A 10,063-nucleotide genomic window follows, 5' to 3' on the forward strand; every position below is an offset into this window, starting at 1 on the left:
AAAAAAAAATTTAGAGGGCACGAATAATTCTGACTTCAACTGTATGTCCAGACTCTAAAGATCTTTTGACTGCTTTTAACTCGACCAGCACTTTGTTCAAGCACTTAAACAGAAAATATTCTACGACAATACTCATCGCCAATGAGGACACCAGCGCCCAAAAACACATCGGCCCAACTCAGACTAAACAGTCTAAATACAGTTTGGCCCCTATCATACACTCAGCGCAATAAGGTGCAACATGTGTTTGATTGCATTTGTTGCTATTGTCAGGTCAGTGCAACCCTAATTTTCAGGTTTTGCACCATGTTGTTTAAATAGCAAATCCATTTGCGTGTTTTTGTGGACTCATGGGTGTTTCGGTCTAAAAAGGAGGTGTGTTAAGGTGCATTGTTGATGCGTTTTTTTGAGAAACTGAAATAGACTGCCCCACTGATTAACTGAAAACTGGTTTAAAGTCCAGCGTAGTGTGCGTTAGTTATGTGCCTTAAATTGCTAAATTGCTTAGTACACACAGGATGGACAGCAATACACAAATATCTTTACATATAAAAAAATAAAGGATTAAAATGTAAAAAAAATAACATTATTTTCTACATAAATGCAAAAACCAAATCCTCCATGTTTTCTTCATGTCGGGGGCTTTTTTCAGTTTATTTCTTCACCTCGGGGGGCTTTTTCAGTTTATTCATGACAATTTGCATTTGTATAATGTTATTATTATTAGCAGTATTGTTTATTATATGCATATTTATATTTGTTTTAATAAAGACAAGGTTAGATTTGTCCACCTATCGGGTTTTGGAGACGTATACATCACCATATGGGGCATAAGAAGAGGACGGGTGTTTGGATATAACTCCAACTTGTCACACTTTGTTATTATTGTTCATATATCAATTTGCTGGAAACTAGAACTGAGTTTAGAAATAGTTTTGAAACAAATCTTTGTGCTTAAACAAATTTAGATATGTAGGTTAATGGATGTCTTCAGTGGAATGCGTACAACACAGTTTCCTTACTACCACGAAAGTAAAGGAGTAAAGTAAAGAGTAAAAATAAAGAGAAAGTAAAGAGGCCAAATAGATGGAGCTTGTTCTTTATTCTTGCACTGCAGATGCTCAGTTTAACTGTTTTCTCCCTAGTAAAGCATTCACTTTTTTTACTTACAAAGTCCACCATGTAAATAGCAGATACGCCATGGCGCTACACAACTGACTCTTAAAGTGAATAGTAAATGATTGGTTTTGTCATGATTACCAGCGATCTCTAACCACCACAGGTCGCTGGTAAGCACTCAATTTCACATGGACTACATCTTATGAACTACAAATTCAGTCATGCCACACACACACACCTGCTCCAAGTCTCCACTGATTGGACTCCCACAGCTGATGCTGCTTCTGGACTAATCACACACACTACTTTAGCAGCACACACACTCACTTCCTTGCTGAGTCTTGTTTACCTGTAAAGTGACAATTCAATGCGGTTTCCTTAGTCTTGTTTCTCCGGGTTTTGACCTTTGCCAAGTTTGTCTGTTTGTCCCTGTCATTGCCAGTCTTCCGACCTCTCGCCTGTTATAGTGACTACGATTCTGGATTTGCCTTTATTCATCTGTTTGCACCTGTGTTGACCCTTGCTTGCCTGACTACCGAATAAACCTGCACTTGGATCCTAACGTTGTCTCTGTCATCCACGTGTTACAGGTTTAAAGCACATTATGTTCAAAACACACTCATAACTCATTAAGAGAATAAGCACCACCCTGTTAGATCATGTGTCAGGGTGCAAAGTGTATTTTTCCATCCTTAAAATAGCAAAAGTGAATTTGGACACGCCGTTAATGCTAGATTTTGCGCCTAAATTGTTAAAATAGAGCCCTTCGTCTCCACAATTGCAGACATAGTGTGTGTTTTTCCTACTATGAACGTCAGTGGTTACAGATATCCAGTTTTCTTCAAAATGTCATCTTTTGTGTTAAAAAGAACAAAAAGACAAACAGGTTTGGTACAAGTGAAGATTAAGTAAATGAGATAATTTTAAGCTTTGGGGTACTATCTCTTCAAACCTTTTGAATCTGTCAAGCTGCTGTGTTAAACACATTGTAATGTTTTTCAGTGAATATTAAATTACTGAAAGAGCCGCACTTTTTCTGTTTAAAAAGTAACTTTAAAGTAAAGTAATTAGTAATCTGATTACATGAAGTAATTAGTAATGTAACCAGATTACAATTAAGTAACTTAAGTAACTTAACCAACACTGGACATGACTGAGATAGATAGGACAAAAAAGACAATCAAGATAAATTTTTAAGAATGTTTATGTCCAGTTGAGCATTATTGACAGTATGAAAAACAGTATATTTGCTTCCAAAAACATTTACACTATTTACCTTTTCAAAGTTTTGTCATTTCAGGCCCCTAAAATGTCAGTCACAATTTTATTTAAAAATAAGCAGCATTTGTCTGTGAGTAAGATTTGATAAGATAATGTGTACCATTTCAGTGTATTTTTTTAAGTACTGGTCATTGTATTAAAATTAAATGTCTACACTTGTTCTGAATGATTAAATTTACACCAGTTAAGTAATAAACTGTTCATTCCAATTAAAATTTCGTTTAACAACTATTTACATTTTCATATTTTTCAAGGTTGGACTAATATTTCTTGACATAGTATTTAAAAACAATGTCACTTTCATATTTTGAGGGCAAATGAAGATGTACAATACGCTGAATATGAATAAAATCAGGCACACTGATACCATTAATCCATTCATTCATTCATGCATTCATTCATTCATTCATTCATACTTTAGGAACTATGAGTGAATGTCAAATAGACTGTAGCATTTGAGTTTGTTTTCTTTTGTGACTCGTGTGGCTTGGTAATTCTCCATCTGGTTTTATCTGACAGAAACCTGAGGTGAGAGCAGAGCAGTAAGAGACGAGGACTGGCACAGCGAGGTTTTGCTGAACAAACAAATACAGCCTGATTCCGCCTCTATTCCTGGGAGGAAATGTAGCCAGTCGACCACTGGCACAAATCAAAGGATAAGAAAGAGAAAAATGGATTTGTGATGTTAACCATGTGGCTCACTGACTGGCTGCTGAGACTTATTCATTTGCGTGCGACTGCATCCAATAAAGGCCATAAGACAAATGTTTATTGGGAGATCGATAGGCATTCATCATTTTAACAGATGTTATGTTATTGATTAAAAAGAATAGAAAACAAATCTTCACAAATGCATCAGACTATTTCTCCAGCAGACATTACTACACTGACAGAAGGAATGCCGATGAAAATGACATTAACAAATATTTTCTCTTGAATAGATTGTAAAAGAGGTATACATTTTTTCTGGCGGAATTCTTGTATCACAGCTTAATATGCAGAGACAACGTTAAACCATTTTTAAAGTAACTGTCATAAAGTTTAAATAAATTCTTTATTTATTTGTTTGTTCCTTTGCCCCGTGTCTTTCTGCAGCTATGCAAACATAATGTTCTGTTAAACTGATGTAAAATGATGTATCAATGGAGTACATACATATCTAGTTGTATTTGCAATGCAATGAAGGAACTTTTTCAAAGTTCCTAGAACTATTAAACTAGCACCTACACTGAAAAAAAGATTAATTGGATTTGCTCAATTTATTTTATGGTAAGTGGTACCAATTTAAATGAGCTGAATTTAAGCAAACAAATTAAATTTAGTAATTCATTCATTCATTTTCCTTTTGCTTAGTCCCTTTATTTATCTGGGGTCACCACAGCGGAATGAACCACCAACTTATACAGCGTATGCCTTTATGCAGCGGATGCCTTTCCAGCTGCAACCCATTACTGGGAAACACCCATACACTCTCGCATTCACACTCATACACTATGGTTAATTTAGTTTACCCAAGTAACCTATGTCTTTGGACTGTGGGGGAGACCAGAGCACCTGGAGGAAACCCATGCCAACGTGGGGAGAGCATGCTCCACACAGAAATGGCATCTGACCCAGCCTGGGCTCCAACCAGTGACCTTCTTGCTGTGAGGTAACAATGCAAACCATTGAGCCACTGTGCCAACCCTAAATTTAGCAATGTTTAACTTAATTGGTTTGTCTAATTTCAGACCCTATAAATTGTTTGCAACCACTTAAAAAAAGTAAATCCAATGAATCTTTTTTTTGGTGTATGGTATATGAATTTGGAATAGTTTTTGTCATAGAAATATACTTTGGGGAAACTAAAGCTCAGGCTAACTACACTAGGTTTCTATTTTAGCGTGTGGTCCAAGGTGGGACACAATAAGAACTACAAGTGATGTGCTGTAAATGTGTGCTGAGTGAATGAATGTCATCTGAAACACTGGCAGAGTATTTTAAAGTGGTACAAGACAAGCAAACTTTAGACTAGTATATTTTATTTGTCAATATCTACTTGTCTCACTAGCACTGCAAGTCATCATGGGTAATTTAGACTTTATTTTTTCTCTTTTTACTGCATCCTATAAATCAACTATATTCCATTTCAAATATTACAACACACAAAGAAACCCAACTAATAAATATATATTATGATTCCATTCAGTGACAATAGTAGTCAACCCAGGCACATTCTGAAAATGTATCCCTATATACATTTCTGGAGAGTGCCAAAGTCGTCCCAGAAGGCCACTGTGTAGGCTTTTTGAGATCTCAAATTTCTCTTTCGAGTGCCATTCGCACCTGCTGTTCTTAAATACATAAATCCACCAGAGGTCGCTGTCGACTAACTGGCTGACTGACTGACCGAGTCCGCCACCCCAATTTACACACGCTCACCCACTTCTCTAAACCCAACCAACAGTGTTTTGAAAAGCAATTCAGAAAGAGGAAAAGCCCCCCTGATTTTAACCATGTTTTTCAATTTGACTACATTCTCACCCTATTATTTACTTGTTTATTTTATTTTTTGGCTTCTGTTTTTGTCTTACCTGCTTTCTGGAACCATTCATCGATGTCGTTACGGTCAACTCCTCTCTGAGTCTCAAGTTGGCCAACGTATGCTGCAAGCCGCTGGATAAACTGGTAACAGTGAGAAAGCTGTCCACATGGAGGTAAACAGTAAGCTAAACGAGAAAAGGAATGGCATCATACCACCCCATAGAATTAATTTTAAAGATGAAATGCAGCCATACATAGTTTGGGCTACATAATTCACAATCTCCAGAATTGTATATAGGGCTACATTTTCATAATGAGCCTATGTTGATGGAAGTGGAGAGACTACTATAGCTTAAGTTTCATTAAATCAAGAGTATTTCCTTTGCTTTTTGAAATGTACATGCACAAACATTCAGCATTGTCAAAACAATTCCTTTTTACACAAAAAAATAAATAAATAAATAAATAAGAATGCTGTTTTATGCATTACAAAAATGCATGGTCGATAGTTGGCAAATACTCTGAAAACCCTGCAAATACTTTGCAACCACTTATCAAAACTTTTTCAACCCATTTGTGTTTTCAGGCCCCATAAATGCTCTAAATTTGTCGACGCATAAAAAAGTTAGGCCATTTTGAGACTAAATTGTGATTCAGCCTCTTGCATTTATCTCATGAGCAAACTCTTGAACTAAATGATCTTAATAGAGTATGACTCAGTACACACTTTTGCCCATAGCTGATGATTTATTTCAGTTTTTCTCCTAACCAGAGCACTCCATTATGACACATGACACTTTTATCTTTTCTAAAGCACCACAAGTCTCAAACTCTTTAAAAGTCAATTGGGCAAATGCTGTCAGTAATTAGTGTCTAAGCTTCTGAACAATAACCTTTAGTTGCTGCATTTCTTGAGAGCTTTTCCCTTTTTATCAGGTTGATACAGAGGAAGTGTTTCAGTTACGTGTGTTACCATCGTCCCACAAAGGAGGGAATGCAGGCGTTGTGTCGTGACTGATGTATTGGAGAATTGCTAAGGAGCCCAATCATTCTGAGTTTGTAAGAAAAAGGGCCAATTAACGTCGGCAAGTGGAATCTGCATATAAGACTACTTTCAGAAATATGGGTATTTAAGAGGATCATGGGCACTCACTTGTTCAGGATTTTGTTTAGGAGCCAAGCCAGAGGTCATCATTCAGCTGGCGGTTGAGGATTGTGGTCTACAAAATCCTGAACAGGTGAGTGCCTATGATCCTCTTAAATATCCAAATTTATGAAAATAAGTCTTATATGCAGATTCCTTATATGCAGATTCCACTTGCTGATCACTGATCATTTTGTAATCAAATAATCAAAGTGATTTTGTAGTTGTAATTTTTTTTTTTTTTTTTGCAATATTTTGCTTGAATTTAATTGTATTGTCTCTCAATTTCTGAATATTTTTGGTGACTAAATATTATTTTAATAAATATATCTGTGGAAGAAATCAGTTTTGTTTAAATGCAAAAAATACATTGCTTATATTCACTGAGAAATGGATAAAAATATTCATATTCAAAATGGGGTGTACTTAATTATGCTGAGCACTGTACACACTGGACATTTTCCATATATTCACACTAGCAGGTTACAGAAATTAGACTTGCAATGTAATCTGACCCACTCTTTCATGATGGTCACATGTGTGGTGAAGAAAAGTTACTTTGCTTTAAATCTTATTTTATAAAACACTAACATATTCATCATACTTCACTACACATACAGCACTCACTCTCTCACTCACTATCCTTCGGCTTAGTCCCTGATTTATCAGGGGTCACCACAGTAGAATGAACGATGATGTTTTTCCAGCCACAACCCAGCACTGGGAAACCTCATACACGCTCTCATTCACACACAGATTTATTCACTATGGCCAATTTAGTTAACACAATTCACCAATACTGCATGTCTTTGGACTGTGGGGGAAACCGGAGCACCCGGAGGAAACCCACTCAAACATGGGGAGAACATGCAAACTTCACACAGAAATGCTAACAGACTCAGCCAGGACTCGAACCAGGACTCTTGCTGTGAGGCGACAGTTATTATTATTATTTACCTCAACAGATCTCCTCATACAAAAGGTTATCACAAATTTGCCTGGGGCCTTTACCACATGACTCTCACTGTCAGCCATCCTGCATTAATGATGGAATTAAGTAACAAATATTTGAAATGTACAGTAAGATAGTAAGGCTGCACAATATATTGTTCAAGCATCGATATCTCAATGTGATCATTCACAATAGTCACATCGCAGGATATGCAATGTTGAATTTATATTATAGTTTATCATTTGTACTTGTTTTTGATGCCAATGATTGTATAATTATTTTAAAAACATTCAACTATAGGAAATTGTACCATTTGTAAACTTAACTGCTATTAATTTTGTTGAATTATTTGTATTTTTATCATTCAGCTACTGTACTTGAACACTGTTAGACCAACACAATCTCACGGCAATTTGTAAGTTTTTGATTTAGTGGTTAATTCGTACGAATTTGTACGATCTAATTCGTACAATTTAGTACGATTTGCTCATCCCCCAATGACGGTTGGGTTTAGGGGTGGGGTTAGGTGATACGCCTCCTTTTTAAAATCGTACAATTTCGCATGACTGAACTCGTACGAATTCGTACAAATTAGCCACTAAACTGACAAAACCTAAAATACTTACGTTTTCTCGTGAGATCAGGCTGGTTTGACTCACAACACATGCAAATACAGAAATGCACTGCAAGTAGCACAGACCACAACGAAAATGTGTCGGAGGACCCCCAAAAAATTATAGACTGTTTATTAGATTTTTTGGAGATGTACTCCCACTGCAGAATTCTTTCCAAATAGAGATATAGAGATAAGTCATCTGGTGAAATTATAGTCATATCGCAATATATATTACAAAATATAAAATATCGCAATGTTAGATTTTTCCAATATCGTGCAGCCCTACTATACACTATATACTATACACTATTACTATATTGCTGTGAGTCTACTAACACTGCTCTGAAGTTGTTTAGAGAAAACGACCACTGCAAATGAACCTTAAATGAAATTAAAATAACTGTCAATAAAAGTAGACACCATGCATGAAAGGATTAAAAAGCACAATAGAAAACAAACAGCTTAAAACCAACTGAAAGCTTTTGTACCAGCACAATCAAAACTCTGTACAAAAACAAAAATGTATTTGTGCCTGCTCTCAACAAAGCAGGAAATCAAATGAACCCCATTGTCCTCATTATGTCGACGTTCCTGAGCCCTGCTGCCACATTTGGGGTTGGCATGTCTTCTTCTTATCATAGCCCCTTCCACACATGCCACCCAGTGAAGGGAGGATCATTTGAGTTTGTCTCTATCAAAGCTTACTGTCATTGCACTCTGACAGACATCAGAGGTGAACCACACGCTTAGTGAACCTTAGGGCTTCTCCAGTACAGTTTTCACACTGAGCCCTGCGTCTGCTGTTCATACACAACATCAATTATACATGTGTTTTGCTTAATTCTACGGAAACAGCATATTGCTTTGCAGCAAACAGAGGCTTTACAAAGAGACACTTATTGAACTGGGTAAAGTAAGTTATTCAAGAAACAATGAAATGTGAAAACTACTTTTAGTGTGGTAAAACTATGGTATACTGCTTTTATGAAGGACACCAGTGGTGTAGTCCTTGCTATACTCACATATACTCAGTATGCCTACTTTTTTCCACGAGCTGTTTGGGTATTACGACTTCTGAGGATCATACACTCGTTAACTCACTTGTTTTGGTGATTAAACGTCTCTAATTTATATGTATTCGCGTCTCCTAACGGTATACCAAATGTTTTTTAACTCATTTTTGTTTAACCTGCGCCATTGCGTATTAAAAAATTGTTCCTATTATAACTTATATTATGATAGTGAAATATGTAAATTAGCCTTTAAGTTTTTAATATGTTTATATTTTTGCTATTATCAATAATTAAAAGTGGCAGTTTTATTTAATACCTGGATAAAAATGTACTTGAGCATAGGCTAATATATATATATATTTATATATATGCTCATATACATTTAAATACAGCTCAATATACTCAGCCAATCTCCGGGTCTGCTGGGGTCACTATTACCTAAGCATAAATAATTGAATTGGGATTAAAATGAATAAATTTGTTTAAATATTTTTCCCTTTTAAATGAATAGTTCACCCAAAAAAATGAAAATTGTCATCATTTACTCAATCGTTACTTGTTCCTATACCGGTTTGTCTTTTTTATTCTGTTGAACACAAAAAAAGATATTTCGAAGAAAGCTGGAAACCTGTTACCATTGACTTTTTTTGGAAGTCAACAGTTACAGGTAACTGATGTTTAGTATATATATATATATATATATATATATATATATATATATATATATATATATATATATATATATATATATATATATATATATATATATATATATATATATATATATATATATATATATATATATATAGCTAATGAATCAAAGAAACATTGACATTCGTTGTTTCTTTGCCTACTTTTAAAATTTGGATTGGGTGGGTAATAGTACACCACCCTTTTTTTTAGCACTACACCCCAGAAGGACACTGTTTTGTAATAATAATAACAATAATAATAATGATGAAGCCTTTATTTGTCACATTCACTTTTACGTGAAATTGGACCACCGAATAGATAGATATCTTCAATATCCCCCAGAGACAGAGAAGCCAGACACACAACACGCCACTTCTCCCGCCCGTCAATCACGTATCCAGAATGTCCCCGCAGGACAGGTGGGTTCCCCCGAACCCAAACTTATCGTTGAGATAATAATAATAGTCATAGTAGGAGGAGTAGTGAATAAATAAATAAATAAATAAATAAATAAATAAATAAATAAACAATCACTGTTACTGTTACTGTTGTTGTTATAAAGGCAACAGCAATACCATTTTTGTCTTATTATTGAGAATTATAATTCATGATCACTGATCATTTGTTATTGTCTTTTGTAAAAATGTATTAATGAATCATATTTTCTCTCTCAGCCTTTTATGGGTGGTATAAATCAGTGGTTCTCAAAGTGGAGGTCTGGG

The sequence above is a fragment of the Danio aesculapii genome, chromosome 23 (assembly GCF_903798145.1).
Source record: "Danio aesculapii chromosome 23, fDanAes4.1, whole genome shotgun sequence".
In the NCBI taxonomy this organism is placed as follows: Eukaryota; Metazoa; Chordata; class Actinopteri; order Cypriniformes; family Danionidae; genus Danio; species Danio aesculapii.